This window comes from Tachypleus tridentatus, chromosome 13 (assembly GCF_004210375.1).
Source record: "Tachypleus tridentatus isolate NWPU-2018 chromosome 13, ASM421037v1, whole genome shotgun sequence".
NCBI lineage: Eukaryota > Metazoa > Arthropoda > Merostomata > Xiphosura > Limulidae > Tachypleus > Tachypleus tridentatus.
In genome coordinates this window covers 258,471,077-258,489,582 of record NC_134837.1, presented here as the reverse complement: position 1 = coordinate 258,489,582, position 18,506 = coordinate 258,471,077, and the positions used below count along the sequence as shown (strand labels likewise).

General features: G+C 33.0%; 1 pseudogene across 1 annotated transcript in view; it reads right to left on the bottom strand.

Annotated features, from left to right (window-relative positions):
- Positions 1–593: 593 nt before the first annotated feature.
- Positions 594–18,506, bottom strand: part of LOC143237368 (protein kinase C, brain isozyme-like) — an 87,506-nt pseudogene continuing 69,593 nt past the window's right edge. The window contains exons 10-16 of the transcript XR_013020039.1: positions 17,865–17,956; positions 15,586–15,648; positions 15,273–15,411; positions 14,229–14,309; positions 13,642–13,749; positions 13,283–13,423; positions 594–841 (exon numbers count right to left, since the gene is read on the bottom strand). The product of XR_013020039.1 is annotated as a protein kinase C, brain isozyme-like (transcript). The remainder of the gene's footprint in view (positions 842–13,282; positions 13,424–13,641; positions 13,750–14,228; positions 14,310–15,272; positions 15,412–15,585; positions 15,649–17,864; positions 17,957–18,506) is intronic.

The window sequence follows — 18,506 nt, the reverse complement described above, 5'->3', positions numbered from 1 at the left end:
CACTAATTGGTAAGCATTCAATAACATGGGACGACGAACTGAGGGTTAGTGTTTAAGCCTAATTCTGGAATGCATGGTTAAAGTTTTTAAAACAAGCTTAAAACTTTTGATGAATATTTTGATTTGGGGGAGGTGAAATAACAGTAGATGAAGGTTAACTTAGTATTTGTATAAGAGGCGTGTAATGTGCACTCGTCACTGGTCAGTCACGAAGTTTGAATTCTAAATAGAGTTAGAGAGTTGTTGACGTTTTCGATAGTCGTTGACAGCGTAAACGCAGTTGATGCTTTTAATATTTTAAATTGATAATAAATGACGCTATTAAATCAACGTGATCGTTACACGAATTAACACGATAGACCATATTTTACAGGAGGGGAACAATTATCAAAAATCCAATACATAACACGTGAGATCTATTTGGGAAAAAGCATTTTTTTTTAAATTGAAATATGGCTTGTTAAGCGTTTAGAATACAATAATAAACACGAAGAACAATATATTTAAATTCTTAGAAGGATTTTAGGTTACCATTGGCGAATTTAAATGTATTATATAGATGACCACAATGTATTAAGCATCGGAAAAAAAAAAAAAGAGAATTATAGCTTTATTAACCCTGGTCAGCAAATTGTCGTTAGGTATAAAAGTAGGATTGACTCATTTAAATAATAGTCGTTGAACATCGTTATACGTGTTGGACAAACTCTGGATTAAGAAAGGAGAATCCGAAAAACTCCGTCTGATCAAGGTTCATCATAAACAGCTTGTCGGTCGGCGTGAGATCCGTTTTCTCACTCGTGAACTGCTTGTCAAAGTTGCTAACATCCTTGCGATATTTCTGTAAAAACATAAAATCAAACATAATTTTCGTGTGGAGATGTTATCACGGCTAGGAGTCCTCGCCTATTATAATCGTATCTTTTATCGACCCCAACCATCATATTAAGGTTAATATTGAAAGGGAAAGTTCAGGAACCTTATCAGTTGAACATTTGAAATATAATTACGATTACAAATATATTTAAAAATTTAATTACAATTGAACGTAACAAATGACCTTTGCTGCTATCCAAGCTAGTAAACCAAAAAAGCACGTTAGGCCAATGAGCGGCCTTGTTCTTCGTGACGAAATAATTTCAAAACACTAAAAAGAGGTCACCCTCAAATCTGTTCATGTAGAAAGCCTACCTTATTTCAAGCGTTATTAAAAAAGCTTGGATAGCTTTTAAACTAAAATAAAAGCAAAAAGCAAAGTAGGGTGTGTGTGATATACTAATGTGCGTTTGTTTTGAAGTTCGCACAAAGCTACACGACGGCTATCTGCCCTAAGTTTGTATTGTAAGACTAGAGGAAGGCAGCTAATTATCACCACCCACCGCCAACTCTTGGGCTACTTTCTTACCAACGAATAACGGGATTCATTGTAACATTATATCGCCCCCACAGCTGAAAGGGTGAGCGACGTTTGGTGCGACGGGGATTCAATCCATCTACACTAATATTACGAATTAAGTACCCTAACAACCTGGCCGTGTGGGCCCAAATATTAGTGTAAATCAATAATTTTATTTATGTTAGATTATAATACCAGAAACGTTTTTTTTTTATATAACGTGTAACAGATTGGCGAAATTATTTTCATATGAACAACATAGACTTTCAATTTTATTTTTTTTTTGTATTTTATTTGACGACTGATGTGGCACAGAATATTTAAAAGCTGAATATGTAGACGCCTATCTCACCATACCCAATTGTGACCTTTCTTTGAGTCATGTGATAAAGACAGAAACTCCTGACATCTTCTATTTGTCAAACATCTTTCTAATCATTCTTTCATACAAACCGTTCATTCACTTCCGGAAAAACCTACACAATAAGAAAATATTACGTTCTCTTGATAACTATTTCATATATATGAGTATAAACATCTCTCACCCATTAATATGTAATAAGTACAGCAGTCAACCACCTACTGCTAAATATACCTAACGTATCATTTGTATAATACCAGAGATGCCAACTATTTCAAATGACTGAGCGTAATGATTGTAGACAGAGCCCTTTATCATTTGCAGTTACTAGGCCTGACTAATGTCTCTAAACTGTTTATTATTATTATTATATCTATTATAATTTATTACTGCTATAGATTGCTCATTTATGACTATATTTTTTCGCTATATCAGACTCTTGGAACATTTTTATGAATAGATGCCCTGCATGATTGGCTACAGCTGGGGGTAAATTATGAACAATGACGAATTGCGTGAACATCACTTCTGCATTTATGGTTTCATATTCTGAATTCTTACTCATAAATGTTATCTGCATGGTTTTTGTCTTCGCCTCAGCCTTTTGTTGGTGAGATGCAGGTTTTGTATGTCTGGAACAATCGTTTATCCCGCCATGCGCCACAGAAAAATTTATGTGACAAACTGTATAAAACACATGACTGTCACTGACTCGTGATGCAATGACCGGATATTTTGCACTATACTCTTTCCTAAATTTTTGATTCACAGTTTTAGTCCTTTTAGATTTGCCAGAAACAAGACAATCTGGTGAACAAGGCCTACTTTTTTTCCAACTTGTGAACTATCGCATTGGTGTTTCTATGCCGCTTAGAAATACCCATCTACGCGAGCGCCGATTGCCTGACAAGCAGTGATGACGTAACTATGTATTCCCCTACGTACCCAATATGGAGAAGCACCGCACTCAAACTATTGGTAGACGTCGAAGATACAATTTTTTTTTTAATTATTATTTCAAGCACAAATATGATTATCGCAAGTAGACATTTGGACTGTCTTTTATTTATCATCAAAATTTATTTGTATCTCACTAGAACCTTTCTTTTCACCCATTTCAAGCCATGGGGGAACAATTTATCACTATTGTATAGGCCTATATAATATATAATAATTTGGGAGTTGCAACAAGTCGTAATATTTATCTGTAGGAGTGTATAGTCGTAATGTATACACCAAAATCGTAATGGTTGACATCTCTGTAACACACGTTATGTATTAAGAAGAGTTTTATTAAGTCACTATATACCAGATTCATTACAGAACGAGTACGTGTCGGACTGTACGGGACTATTTGCGATATTGGAGAACTGCAAACATACCAAAAAATGAAGCAAAATTTAAATCAGTCCAAATTCCAAACTTTGCACATAAACAGTTTGTTTTGCTTGTTAATTTCGTGCAAAGCTACACAAGAGATACCTGTGCTAGTCATCCCTAATTCAGTAGTGTAAGACTAGAGGGAATGCAGCTAGTCATCACTACCCACCGCCAACTCTTGGGCTACTCTTTGACCGACGAATAGTGGGATTGACCATCAGATTATAACGCTCCCACGGCTGAAAGGGCAAGCAAGTTTGATGCGACGAGGATTCGAACCCACGACCTTCAGATTACGAATCGAGTGCATTAACCACCTGGCCATGCCGGGTCCCCATGTGGGAATAAACGATTTCTGGTGGGGCACAAATGATAAGGCAAGTCAAGAGTGAAACAATGTAATATTACACGTTCTAATATATTTATGTTGTTTATTAATGGCAATAAATAATTACTACAACACATATTCAATGTTTATCTGTATTTATATGACGTCATTTAAATCCCCTCTTAAAGGGGTGAAAGGGCAAATACGACAAAAGTTTGGGAAACGCTGCGCTATACAAAAGGCATATATACATATACACAAAAACTAACCACTTTATATTATATATATTCCAGAGCTTTGACCATACCACATCAAAATTAATTTCTTTTAACGACCACAATCGTCTTTGATTTTTACCGAGTAATTGAAGTATTATGAATGTCATGGATAGATATTATATTTATCTAAATTGGGCCAGTATAGACGTTTGTAAAGTGTATGAAAAAAGTGTACACATCAGAACACAACATAAAACTGTCGCATAAACAATATTTATTCCATATTCTGAACACAACGACGTACTGCTTACAAGATAAGATAAAGTTATTTATATATAGTATGCCGATAGAGGGCGACGTTAAACACACATCAAAACTTTAAAATCTAGTTTATATTAAATGAACCACACTGACGTACGTACGTCCATTAACCCTTAAACAGTGGGAATGTTGTAGACAGCAGTATCAATTGACGATGGCCGCCATTTAAGGGTTAACGTGCATTTCCCACGATCAAGTCAGACCAAAAATCTTAAAACATCGTTTCCTCTTAATAAAACAGTAATATGCTCGTGTAGACCTGACATTATAGAACCCTGAACTATTCTTAATATATTAAAAATACGTAGTGTGTAACATTTATAATGCTAAAATATGTTTCACACGCACAGAGGTAGATATAATAATATATTAACAACAGTATTTGAAATCATTAAAAGCATTGAGTTCAACATTTTATGAGATGAGGACAAGTATTTAATAACACTGAGATGGTCTCATACGAAAGTGCTGCCACAACACAAACCAATAGATCCACTGATAAAAGGTAACTATGTGAGCACGTGAACTACGCACGTACGCACTTTCCCTTTTCTAGTTTCTAAATAGTTTATATATCATGATTGACAAAATACCAACTTCTCTAAATGTTATCACACAATGTATCATGAAGTGTACGGTAACCCAGATCGAAGTTGAAAATGTGAGAAATCGGTCCTAAAACATAAGCGAGTTACAGTGATCTACATCATTAGAAGATGACTGGAGTGAGTCACCACACTTCTACATTCAGGTGGTATGGAGACTGTAACTCCGTCCCTATAGTTATGAAACGTTACAATCCAACACGTGCAAAATCGAAAAGAGGCCAGTTTAGCAAAGATTCGAGAAAGAAATAAAAAGGGCAGGAATTCAACGAAAAAAAAACAACAGAAAATGTGAAAGAGAACGAATAAACTGAAAGAGGTGAATAAAGAAAGTGCAATGATGCCAGTAAGAAGCGAAACCTATATCTAAATATGTATATTACTGATAATCAGTACCAAACAAGCCAATTCCTGATAGGAATAAGGTTAGGAACTGAAAGTGGTGGACATACGAAACAAGGTCAAAGTGTAAGTAGAGAATGATCACAATGTAAAGCGATTGAATAACCTAACATGGTTTATCTTTAGACCCCAAGAGAAATTGCCACATTAAAAACTCCTTAATATATTGACCAAACAAAGTCTGGGCATACAATACATATAATCTTTTTATTCGTCTTAATATTAAAGTAATTTTTTTTAATTGCAAAAATAGTGTTATCTTATGAAAATTTGTTTTAAGCAAACACAAATTGTCAAATATATAATTCACAAATTAAGTAACCAAAATTATAAATAAAAATTAAAACTGTTAATCATAATATGGTTTCTTTTACTCACTTTTAAACAGATTTGCTATATTTTCATTTTTGCCCTGGTTAAATATTTATGTTCATTTGACACAACAGACTGGTTTATCATTTTGCGTTTGGTGCAAGAACCAGTTTTTATACAACACCCAACTTTTGTTTTCCCCTATTCAACTACAAAATGGTGTAACTTCTCCCAATCCAACTTTCGTTTTCCCCTTAAAAGTGAACTAATAATTCCTTAGAAAGCAGTCACACTTTTGTTCCTGGTGTTACTCACTTCTGTTAAGAGTATTGAACATCAAACCTAAAGTTTCACTCACCTACTTTTAAGACAGTTGGACAAAAAACATTTATTTCTTTTTAAGCTTCAGTATAGATACCAACAAGTCTAGAGGTTGATCAAAGTATGGCTCTTAGTAGCCTCTAAAACACATTAAACTACGTGTTAACTGTATAGTAGTGCCCTAGGTAGATAATATTTCATAGCTCTAGAGGTAATCTTAACACTTGCAGAATAGGAAAGCTAGTTTAGAATCATTTTTAACTAAACTCTTCTATGTTTTACAATCAAGATATTTTTTGAGAACGAACAAATGGCATTTTCAAATATTTATCCTAGAAGAGTATAAAACTTAGAACATTTCAAAATAATAATGACAAATTATTTTCCACTCAAGTTACAAACCTTAATCCTCCATTAATTCTAAGGGCAACCATTTTCTAAGGTATTACCAACAAACACGTAACTGGATTTACATCTATTTCCATGAAATCAACTCAACATCTGTTTCCGAATAAGTATTCCTCTTACCACTAAGTGAATAAATAAAAAGTTACTTTAAAACAAGTAGAGCAGTGAAACAAAAAACACTAAAAACTGAAATCTTCAACAAACTATAATTATCAACTTTTCTTCCTCACACAATAAATAAATCTTCAAAACTTGGATCTCCCAAAACAGACACGCTAGTTTACAATAGAAGTCATACAACAGAGTTTAGAATAATTAATAACAATTTTACTCAATAACCTAGTTAAGCAATACTTAAATTAAAAACTTTCAGAAAATATACTTTAGAGAAACAAACGTTTAGTGCAAAACAAAGAGAATGACGTCTTGTGGTTATTTACATTCATTAACCCTAAAACTCTAAAAGATCAGTAAATCTGTTATCTAAAAATAATTCATAAGGCATATAACATATATTCACATGAGCTACGGCAAAATCTGTACCATTTTCTTTGTTCACAAGTAACATTACCAGCAATTAAAAAGCTGCATTTAACAATGTAATCTTTGGAATAACCACTAAGACTAGCAAAGAGTAACAGAATCTAATCAGATTAAGAACTTTACATAAAAACGTTCCAGCTAGGTGTTACATAGTTAAATATTAATCTAAATGATGAATTCTTTCAATGTAAAAACAGAAGAATAAAAGAGATTTACCGACTAAGTAAACCTTAGTACAATAATGAAAAACTAAATATAAGAAAAATTCAACAAGAATTACACTTACTTCAGTCGATTCACATTCACTCCTTCACTACAAGAAGACAAACTTGGTACTTTGATAGTGAACTAACAATTCATTCAAATCTTTATAAACAAGGAGACAAGAAACTTGTATTCCATTAGCTCTACTCATTAGTGGTTTGATTTAATCTAATTAAGTAGTTTACCTTGATGGGTTTACCTTGAAATCTTTTGTATATTTCTCTCATTTTCTCAGGTACTGGGAGTAAAGTATTTGGTCATGAAAGGGTTAAATAAGATAATTATAAAGATACAGATAATGAATGGTCATAATTGTGCCTTGTTTTGTTTGTTTGTTTTAAAACAAAATATACAAATAAAATTATTATAATGGTTAATACAATAATATACACACACTGCATAACAGATAAAACTAGAATGGTCCCACACGAGAATAAACAACACCACTAAAATATGGATTTACAGATATGAAAGAGTAGTCCTCTGCTGGTACAGCAGTAAGTTGAGAATAAAAAACACCACTAAAATATGGATTTACGGATACGACAAAGTAGTCCCCTGCTGGTACAGCAGTAAGTCCAGAATAAATAACACCACTAAAATATGGATTTACAGATATAAAAAAGTAGTCCCAAGCTGGTACAGCAGTAAGTCAAGAATAAACAACACCGCTAAAATATGGATTTACAGATACGAAAAAGTAGTCCCCCGCTGGTACAGCAGCAAGTCGAGAATAAACAACACCACTAAAATATGGATTTACAGATATGAAAGAGTAGTCCCCCACTGATACAGCAGTAAGTCTACAGATTTACAACACTAAAATCAGGGGTTTGATTCCCCTTGATGGACTCAACAGATAGCCCAATGTGACTTTGCTGTAAGGAACACATACACACACAAAGAAGGAGAGATAGAAAGATAAAACAAAAAAACAGAACAATATCTCAATAAATAAATAAATGTTCATTGTATGAGAATAATTAGAAATGGTTTGAATAAAACTCAAGTTACCTTTGTAGTCGTGGAACAGGACAGTAACAATTTTCATGTTAAATTTAATAATTCAAAGAAAGCTTATTAAATATTTGTAGCAGCAGTAGTTCATCAGGTGAAATGCTACCTCACACAGAAATGTCGTCTCTGTGTTCCTAACATAAACACTAAAACCAAACATTGTCATCTCTGTGTTCCTAATATAAACACTAAAACCAAACATTGTCGTCTCTGTGTTCCTAATATAAACACTAAAACCAAACATTGTCATCTCTGTGTTCCTAATATAAACACTAAAACACTTTTTTTTTTATCATTACTTAACTTTTAATTGCAAGAATCTAGTAATGAAACGCTGATCAACTACTACCATGATTCAGTCAGAACTTCATATTTCTCCATACAAAATGGTTACTGCATTCAAACAAAGAACACCTGGCATACTATAACAGGTTGTTGCCATGCTTCTAGGAGAACTTAACTTAGGCAAGCTACAGATTACCTAATGAGGAAGTTAGAAATTGACAGAAAGGTCAACAGCTATCACCACTTCATTAGAGTTTTTATTAGTGCGTTACTGTGCATCAGCCATCACAACTTCATTAGTTTATATTAGTGCATTACTGTGCATCAGCCATCACCACTTCATGAGTTTTTATTAGTGCGTTACTGTGCATCAGCCATCACCACTTCATGAGTTTTATCAGTCGTTACTGTGCATCAGCCATCACCACTTCATGAGTTTTTATCAGTGCGTTACTGTGCATCAGCCATCACCACTTCATGAGTTTTTATCAGTGCGTTACTGTGCATCAGCCATCACCACTTCATGAGTTTTTATCAGTGCGTTACTGTGCATCAGCCATCACCACTTCACGAGTTTTTATCAGTGCGTTACTGTGCATCAGCCATCACCACTTCACGAGTTTTTATTAGTGCGTTACTGTGCATCAGCCATCACCACTTCACAAGTTTTTATTAGTGCATTACTGTACATCAGCCATCACCACTTCACAAGTTTTTATTAGTGCATTACTGTACATCAGCCATCACCACTTCACAAGTTTTTATTAGTGCATTACTGTACATCAGCCATCACCACTTCACAAGTTTTTATTAGTGCATCACTGTACATCAGCCATCACCACTTCACGAGTTTTTATAAGTGCGTTACTGTACATCAGCCATCACCACTTCACGAGTTTTTATTAGTGCGTTACTGTACATCAGCCATCACCACTTCACGAGTTTTTATTAGTGCATTACTGTGCATCAGCCATCACCATTTCAGTTTTTATTAATGCAAGAAACTGCATTTTATCATGACATAAAACATTGTATTCAAGTTTGACACATGTTCACTTCTAAAAAATAAAACTATTGCTCTACAAGTTCTTATATTATTTAGTGGATTAACAATGAAACAATGAAAAAGGTGTTAGCAAAGCAGCTGTGCATTGTTATTTAACACCAGAAAACATTTATAACTATATATGAAAACTATGAAACTTGCGTCTCTCTTAACTGGATCCTCTAGTAAAAATAAATGGAGACAAGTTTTTGTAAAGTGTTGTAAGCTGAAAAGTAAGTCACGACAATCACTCATGTCTTTGAATTATATTCAGTCACAGTGGAGCGCCATTAAGCCGCGGACCAGTAAACCGCGAAATAGCTTAAGCCGCTGTAGCAAGTCTTGTCCCAAAATTTTTGATGTATTAAATCTACTACCTGGCTTTTTAAAGTTTCTCACCCTCTCCTTGTCTTTATAACTTCTAGGGGATATTTAAAAAGGATTTGCTTTAATTTGGGAAATAAATAAAATATATTACAATAGAAATCGACCGTTAATCTACCTTATCCGCTCTCTATGTCAGCTTTATGGAGGCCGCCATTGTCACCGAATCATACCTCTCATTACATTAAAGTTAATCCGCGATAAATCCGTGAAAAAAGTGATCAATAATTAAAGTATTATTTTTAATTCGATAATCTGATATATTTATGAAATTGTATAAATATTGGCCACAAACCCAATAGAAATCAGTTCAGTTTCTGAATTAATAGTGAGCATACCATATTGACATGGCGGCCCGCATGTAACAAGGGAAGACGAAATTTTACAGGGAAAAGCAAACCATCGCAATGCATTGGTCGTTTGTGTTAAAATGGCACTTGTCAATTGTATCTGAATAGTCTATACATTAATATTATAATGATCACGCAATGGTCCGGATGAGGCTCCTCGGCAGAGCTGTTGGCGACTTCGGCTTTTCAGTCACAAAGGTTTAAGCCGCGGACCACTTAAGCCGCGTTAATCAGGTTGACCCCCCAAATACCGCGGCTTAACGGTGCTCCACTGTATTTTTCACAGATGCATACTTAAAGCTAACCAATTATTCACTTTATTGGACAGATAACAAGGTTAATCCATAAATAGATGTTGTTCATTTCACCATTAGACACCAAGCTATTTTTGGTCTAAAATATAGCACAATCTTTAGGTTTTGATCGACAATGTTGCTTCAAAACAGAAACAAGCTTTTCCAATCTAGTGTGAAAACAATATTATGTACACTTTTGAGACATCTCAGTATCACCATTATGATTCAGCCACCACAGCTCAACATCACTCATATAATTTCTTGCATTTGTTTTACATTTAAATTTGGCACTTTAGTTATAAGAAATAGAAACTGCTTTACTGGTTCTTGTACAAGACACTTTGTTGCCATACATGCCTCTCCAATTAATATCCTTCTGTTGCAAAGTTAAACTTGTGATTATAATAAAAATCAGTTATCCAATGGTTGCTGAAGTGAACAACGTATAAGCTGTTTGCACACATATCCTTATACACCAATATTAAACACTTTAATGCCCACATAACAGCTGACAAATAGACACAAAACTACAAAGAAAAGATAAATTTCTCATAATGCTTATAATGAACAATATTTTCCTAAGCCTTGTATGGATTCCAACACACATAACACAGTGTGCAAATAGTCTGAAAAAATTATTTTTGAGCTTCAATACCAGAATTTCCGACTGTGTTTATACCTTCTCGACATCAACGAGACAGTTTTATAACACAGACACAACACAAGGCGATCTACTGCAGGATATATTTGAGAATTTAAGAGCATACTAAGTATGAAATATGACAAGCAAAATATACAGAATACAAGACAAGAGTATTAATAGGAAATAAATAAAAAAGCTATAAGAAAAACTCCAATGAAGTAAAAACTTGTATTATAATAAAACATTTTTTGAGTTCTTTCTTATCACATTATCAAGCAGATTGATAACTTGAACTCGGAAGACCACTGACAATAATAAAAAAAAACATCCTTCCAGGCTCACATATATTACAACATAACATTAGCAGAGAAAATGACCTCTTTTTTTATATATATATTACAAAGTCTTAAAATATTCTAGGCATTTATCATTAAATGCCATATTTTTTCTACATAACACAACCATATTAGAAAATTTTAGAAAAAAAGCTACCCAATATTAAACTTTTATCCTTAATAAGATTAAGCTATTAATATTCTGAAATTTAAGTCAGATCTTTCTTTCTGGAATATACTTTCAATAACAATCGTAGATAAATGAAATATGGAATGTATAGTTTGTTGTTTTTTACCTCATGACTTTACTTGTGAATTTAAAAATGGTTTTGCTTTTCAACATACAATATTCAAGCTCAAAAAATTAATATTCAAATATTTAAATAATGTTCCAAGGTTTTAAAGTAACATTTTGTAGAAACACGTACAAGTTATAAACTGACATTCCAAAGTCCACAAACCCTCAAAACTTTCTAGAAACAGAAGTTTAAAAATTTAAAAGCAAATGATTAACTACTTGAAATAGGTTTTAATACATTAACTTGTTACTTTACTTTATATAGCGACTGAAAAACAAAGTAAAGATGGTTTAGCTTTATATATTTAAAAGACACTGGCTACGAGTAGAAGGAAAAAAAAAAATATTCACAAGAATACAGTTTTCACTTCCATTACCAGCCTCTTATGGATAAAACCTAACCCCCGATAACCATCTATAGGGTTTTTCACATTGACCTACAAATTGTTGGGGTTACAAAAGGAAACGAAACCTTGCAGAGTCTACACACACACACATGCATCATACTACATATATGTTGTTAGACCACCAAAGCAGGGGTTGACAAACGTGAAGTCACCAAATTCACTTCCGGTTAAGTTATTAATTACCACGCTATCAGTAGGTGTAAGATTTGTCTTGGAGTTGGTGAAGATGGGGTCAAAGTTTTCACCCGTCTTGGGATTTTTCTGTGAGGGAAAAAAAAAAAGAGAAAGAAAAAAGAAAAAAGTAAACAAAACAAAAAGAATCTACGAGATTAAGTAAAACACAGGTCTAGTTGAAACTACAAACAAAATAAAGCAAGAGCTGGAACAAAAAACATAGCATGTTATTCTGTGCTAAGTACAAGGAACTGTCCAATGGTATTAATTTAATGTTTCCTCATGTTTAATGTTGACCAACTTGCTGCATAATATTTGTCCAACGAAGTCTCATAAAGTCAAACTTGCCGTTTCCTCACTCTCAAAATTAGTTTCATCAACAAGTCCATTGTTATAATAATCAATGCAAGTATGTTTCTAGAAGTGTACAAAATTCATAAAATGTATTAAAGATTACACGTAATTCTATAAAATAAAACAAAATAGACGAGATCATATTCCTTAAAACATCAATAAACAATAACACTACCTGTGTGATAAATAAAGATGAACCAAATATTCCAAAGCTGAGTAAGATACTTCTAACATGATTGTCTGAAGTACATAACTGGTTGTTTTCACAAATACATAAAAGAAAGAGAACTTTTTCTGTTCTCATTTAAAGACAAAAAGTGAGATTTAGTTCTGATTAAAACTGCATTATATTCGACTCAATTTTAGTTCTATATTAAAAATATACAAAGCATCAGATTCTAAAAAAACTAAAACTTTTTTTATTCCTTCACATTTTCAGATCTATAATTCTCTCCTGAGTAAATATAATGTACCAATAGGGGGAGAAAACAGATACAATTTTAATCTGTGTGTGTGATTCAGTACTTACAATCTATAGATGCAAAACTGTCGCAGAATAATAATAAACTATGAAGTATTGTGGTTTTCATTACTCACCACAAGTTGTTCATTAATAAGTGTAAACTGCAGGCATCAAAACCTAATTTTTAGCATCAGAAGCCCTCGGATTTACAGCCAAGTTACGAAAAACATGAGTTTTAGCTTGTCACTCAACATTTCTGTCTGTCTGTGTGTGCATGCGAGTCCGAGAGAGAGCACGCACACATTATCATTTAAGTAAAACAATATATATATGTTTATAATTTTCTATAACAGTATCAATGAAAACACTTACAATTTTGGGCTTAAATGGAGGCTGAACTTCTTTGTTTTCAATCCTCTCCCAGTCTATTCTTCTGAAGAAGGGATGACTCCTAACATCAACTTCTCCAGTACTGTTACAACCAAGTCTTTTGGATGGATTCTTTGTTAAAAACTTGAAGAGATACGACAACAAAAATTATAAAAACTGTAAAGTAATACCAACTTGAAATTTATTAAACACCACAGAACCAACCGTGGGCCGTTATCTAGTCTGCCCGTAGAACCACAATAAGCATCATTTTAATTACTTAAACAAATGATGGTTTCAAATGTTATTGTTATTTAAGAAAGAAAAAATTAAAGATTGAATGTTCCAGAAAAAGACCTTACTCCTTTGCACACGTCCTTAGCTTCCTTTGAGAGAGACTTCGGGTAAGAGACGTTGTGGTCAGTTATAGAGGCAAACAGATCTTCTTCGTCTTCTCCATCAAAAGGTGGCTGTCGGTGTAAAAGTCGCATATCAATAACTCACTGGTTACTTCATTAACCTAATCATGTAGCTTAGTCAGAGAGAGTTAGACCAAAAGATACAACTTTTTGATTGTACTGATAAACTATACATGATTATTTTAGTTAACTTATCTCTGCTGGCAATGATTCTTTATCATGCTGTACATAGAATCATATAACGAGCCTCCAAATGGAAACACTAGAGTTCACAATGGTATAATATTTATCACTACAGTTGTATGGTTTACTTAGCCTTACAAACATTAAGAAATCAATAAACACATCTTTTCTAGTTATTATAAATTACAAAATTTTACTTGCAGTTTATAATGATTTAGTAATGAAGGTAATTACTTCAACATGATATCTGAACTACAGTTGGTAGTAATACATCAATGTGGTCATAACATCCACATATTGACATCTCTTTAATCACTACACAGTTATTAAATAAATAAAAAGATTACCTGTCCAACTAACATTTCATACAAGAGGACACCATAGGCCCACCAGTCTACTGACTTTCCATATGGCTGATACAGAATAATCTACAAAAATCATTAGTGACAAAAACTCCCTGAGAAATAAAACACAATGATATTTAAAGATAACACATTACCACTCAAGTTAATTAAGAAAAGTTGAAATTCTTGCATATTCTAGTATTAAATAATAATATTTTCTATTCCTTAATATACTGATTTCTAGAGATCCACTAATGACAGTGTTTTTCTTTATTATTCCACACACACAAGTGGAAATATGACCAATTATGACATCCATAATATCAGAGTCTTGAATCAGTTCTATATACTGCTTTAGTGACTTTTATATAAATTCACATTATAAAAGAACATCTTGTAGGTTATAAAGTCACTAAGTTGTATTACAACTTAATCAAGTTCAGAGTAGAGATAAGTTTGACACTGCTACTATTATCCAAGTCCCAACTAATATCCAAATTATTAATCATCCTAAAGCAGTGGTTCTTAACCTGGGTTCACTGAAACCCCAGGGGTTCTGTGGAGGCCAAGACACACACACTGTGTGTGTGTCCGTTTCGTTAACCCCACTTGTGACGTCATGTTCCACTTGGCCATCACTTGGCCTTAATATCTGTGCTGCAGGAAACTTTGTGCGCTTAGCAGTCGACTTGTGACTGTAGTAATCATTCGTCATTTGTGATTTTTTTTCCTAATCTTTCAATCCATTTATACTAACTATGTTGAGCAAAAACAGAAAGTGGTCGGATGAACACATACAATATCGATTCACATGTATAACAGAACATGATGGGAGTCATATTTTATTTTTTCCAATTACAAAGCGTTTAGAGAATGCAAGTATGAAACTTCTGGGGTTCAGTACCTCCAACAAGGTTAAGAACCACTGTCTTAAAGTTATTGTTATGGGAACATTCAGTTCAATAAATAACCTTTAACACACATATTTTTTAAGTTTTTTCTCACCACAGATATAACAGTTCTAAATAATTATTCTAGCAAGCTAACCTCAGGTGCAATATAGTCTGGCGTACCACAGAATGTTTTAGTAGTTTTGTCTTCCTTTATACCTTCTTTACACATGCCAAAATCTGCAATTTTGATGTGACCATCTTGGTCGAGAAGGACATTGTCTAGCTTTAGGTCTCTGAAGAGAAAGAAGTGAAACTGATCAGTTTTTGTAGCTATTTACTCACATATTGCAACTAACAATTTGGTTTTATCACACCTCAAACAGATAAAGATTACAACTGAAATGCACACGTGACAATAATTCAACTCTAGTTTTTACCATAATGCTTTATATGTTATCAATACTTACCTATACACAACTCCTCGACTGTGAAGGAAGAACAATCCTATTGCAATTTCTGAAGCATAGAATCTGAAACAAAAAACCACGTATTTAGAGCTTCGTCATTCAATTTATAAATCTCCCAAGCAAGTACAGTTAGACCAGAACCACATAATAATTATGTACACCTTACAGCAACTTACAAAAGTTAAAAACATGTATACTGACATCACACATTGTAGGGTTTTCAATCTACATTCATGCTGGTAAAAATTATACCATGATGACAGACCATGAACTAAATGTTTAAATACATTATATATATATTCACTATTCTAAGTTATTACTTAAACTGTGTGCTGCTTAAAAAATATAACTTTTTTTTTTTTCTTATTGAATAGTTATCCATTTGTTTACCATAGTGGGGGGACTTATCAAGTCCACTGTTTCTGTTCCTAGGGTCAATGTTAGTGAGTACTTAACATGTCCCTGCCACATATAAACATACAACATTCTTAGCTTCTCACAATTTAGTCTGTCATGTTCCTGCATTGTATCCAACTTATATAACTATATACTCATTCACCAGAGGGCAGTACAAGATGGGTAGTATTACAAATGGTTGAGATTAGCTTTTTGTTGAAGCTGGAATTTTTCCTTTAAATTACCTGTGTGGCAAAAACTGCTATTTGATTCATAAGAGTAAATACAGGTGGAAATATACATTGATAAACAACAGAACAAATAAAGGTACCTCAGTCATATCATAAATGATGATCAATCAGAAAACAAAAACTCAGGTGATACCTTGAATGTTCAGATATAGACAACAAATCTAGTGAATTATCATCGTAAAACAACCTAGAATGAATCCAAAATAAAAGTGTAAAAGGATGCACACATAATAAGATGTTTTGGTAACCACATCTCTAATCTACTCTATCTGTAAACCAACGTTTGCCTCTGAAGAAGAAAGGTCCACCTTTCAAAAGCACTTGGGTAATACAGGTTTTATTTAATTTCTATCAAGACTTCTTGAATCTACACGTTTTTCTACCATGAATGGAAACTAATGTTACGATGGCATTTCCACACTGAACTCAATGACATATAGTTTCCATAAATGTTCAAGTAAATATATAGTAAATCAACCAAATATAAAACTTTGGATATTTCATAACATTTTCCACTATCTTCTGGTTCCTCAAAATATGTGATAACTGGTTGGAGAAAGAAGCAGTGTCTGTCTGGTTGAAGAAAGCAAATGGTTTTTACAAATGGAGTTCACTCAAACTGGATTGATGTCTAAAGTAAGTACCTCAGGGCTCAATCTTAGGGCCTTTGTTATCTTTTATTTACATCAACGACACAGATGAAGGAATAACCAATAAATTATGAAGATGATATTGATGTCTTGGGTGTTTCTGAATGTGAAGAATTGGTTGCAGATTTACAAAATGATTTAGATCATTTAGTGAGTCAGGCAAATAAATGGCATATGGGTTTTAATTATAATAAATAATAATACATGTGGGTTATAATTTGGATAAGAATAATCTTTACAGGGATAAGGAAGGAGGAGATCTTAGGGTAATGGTTGTTCAATCTCTAATGTCATCCAAACTGTTTGCTAATGGTAGGATTTTAGTGCATCTACAGAAATACTGAATACAAGTCTATACATAGTACAGACTGATTAATGCTGTTTTCAGTATTGGACTTTTTACCTTAAGAAAAACATTGAAAAACATCAGAGGAGGGTCACGAGAATGGTACACCTAGGGTAGAGTTCTCATGTAAGGAGAGATTAAAATTTTTTTTTTTTAAAAAAAGAACAATTCGATGGGATCTGATTGAAGTTTTTAATAGTGTTAATGCATCAAGAACAGTAGGACTAAAGGACACAAATATAAATTTTGATGGTTAGCCTTTGGAATGGGTTGCCTTCAGAAGTTGTGAAGGCAGTAAGGTTAAGTGAATTTAAAAGAAAGCTTGATAACTATGTGAATGATACAGACTGGCTTCAAAATTATATTTACTTTATAAACCTGTTAGTTTAATTTAGAGGATGGGACAGGCTAGATGAAACAACACGTCCTATGTTGTCCTTAAGTACCATGATAACTTTCCAACACAAAAAGTCTGTAAACTCCACTGTTATTTTTCAACAAACGTGTTATACACGTCAGTGGCTCAGCAATAAGTGAGCTAAACTGTAAGGTTCCAACCCCCATAGTAACCAGACAACCAAATGCTGTGTAGAAAGAATATATTATATAATAAATGATAAAGCTACATGTACTTACACTGCTACAGGTTCTTTAAACTTTCCACACTGTTGAATCTGAAACATAAGGTCACCTCCATTCACATATTCCATGACAAAATAGAGTCGGTCCTGTAATGTGAACAAATATTTATCCTGATACAGGAAAAAACAGTACAGTAACATTTTTAACAAGTGATTTAACATCTTCTTAACTAATATTTATAAAGTACTTATTCTCCTTGTGACTTGAGTCAAACATAAGAATAAAATACACTAGTTACAGTTTCAATAATAAATATTTTTAACAGTTTCTAAACATATTTCTGAACATACAGAAACTTTTATTAAGATTAATTTTAAATTTGACAGAAAGTTGGGTACAACTGTGCATGAAATAAAAGTTACAAAAGCGAGTTGGATTTACAGTTAATTGTCCAAAACATAACAATTCAAACAACTCAACTTAAAACTAGAATATTATACATATTTGTGTGGCCAAATTTAAAATATTCTTTAGTGTTCAGTTAAGACTTGGATAAAAGTTGACAACCAACAAAAAATGTGTACAAATATTTTCAATAAATTCACTTATTGATAGCTATGAAATAAAATCACTTGAGTATTTTCTCAAAAAACAAAATTAAATTTTATCTCAAACACGAGTGCACTTTTATAAATG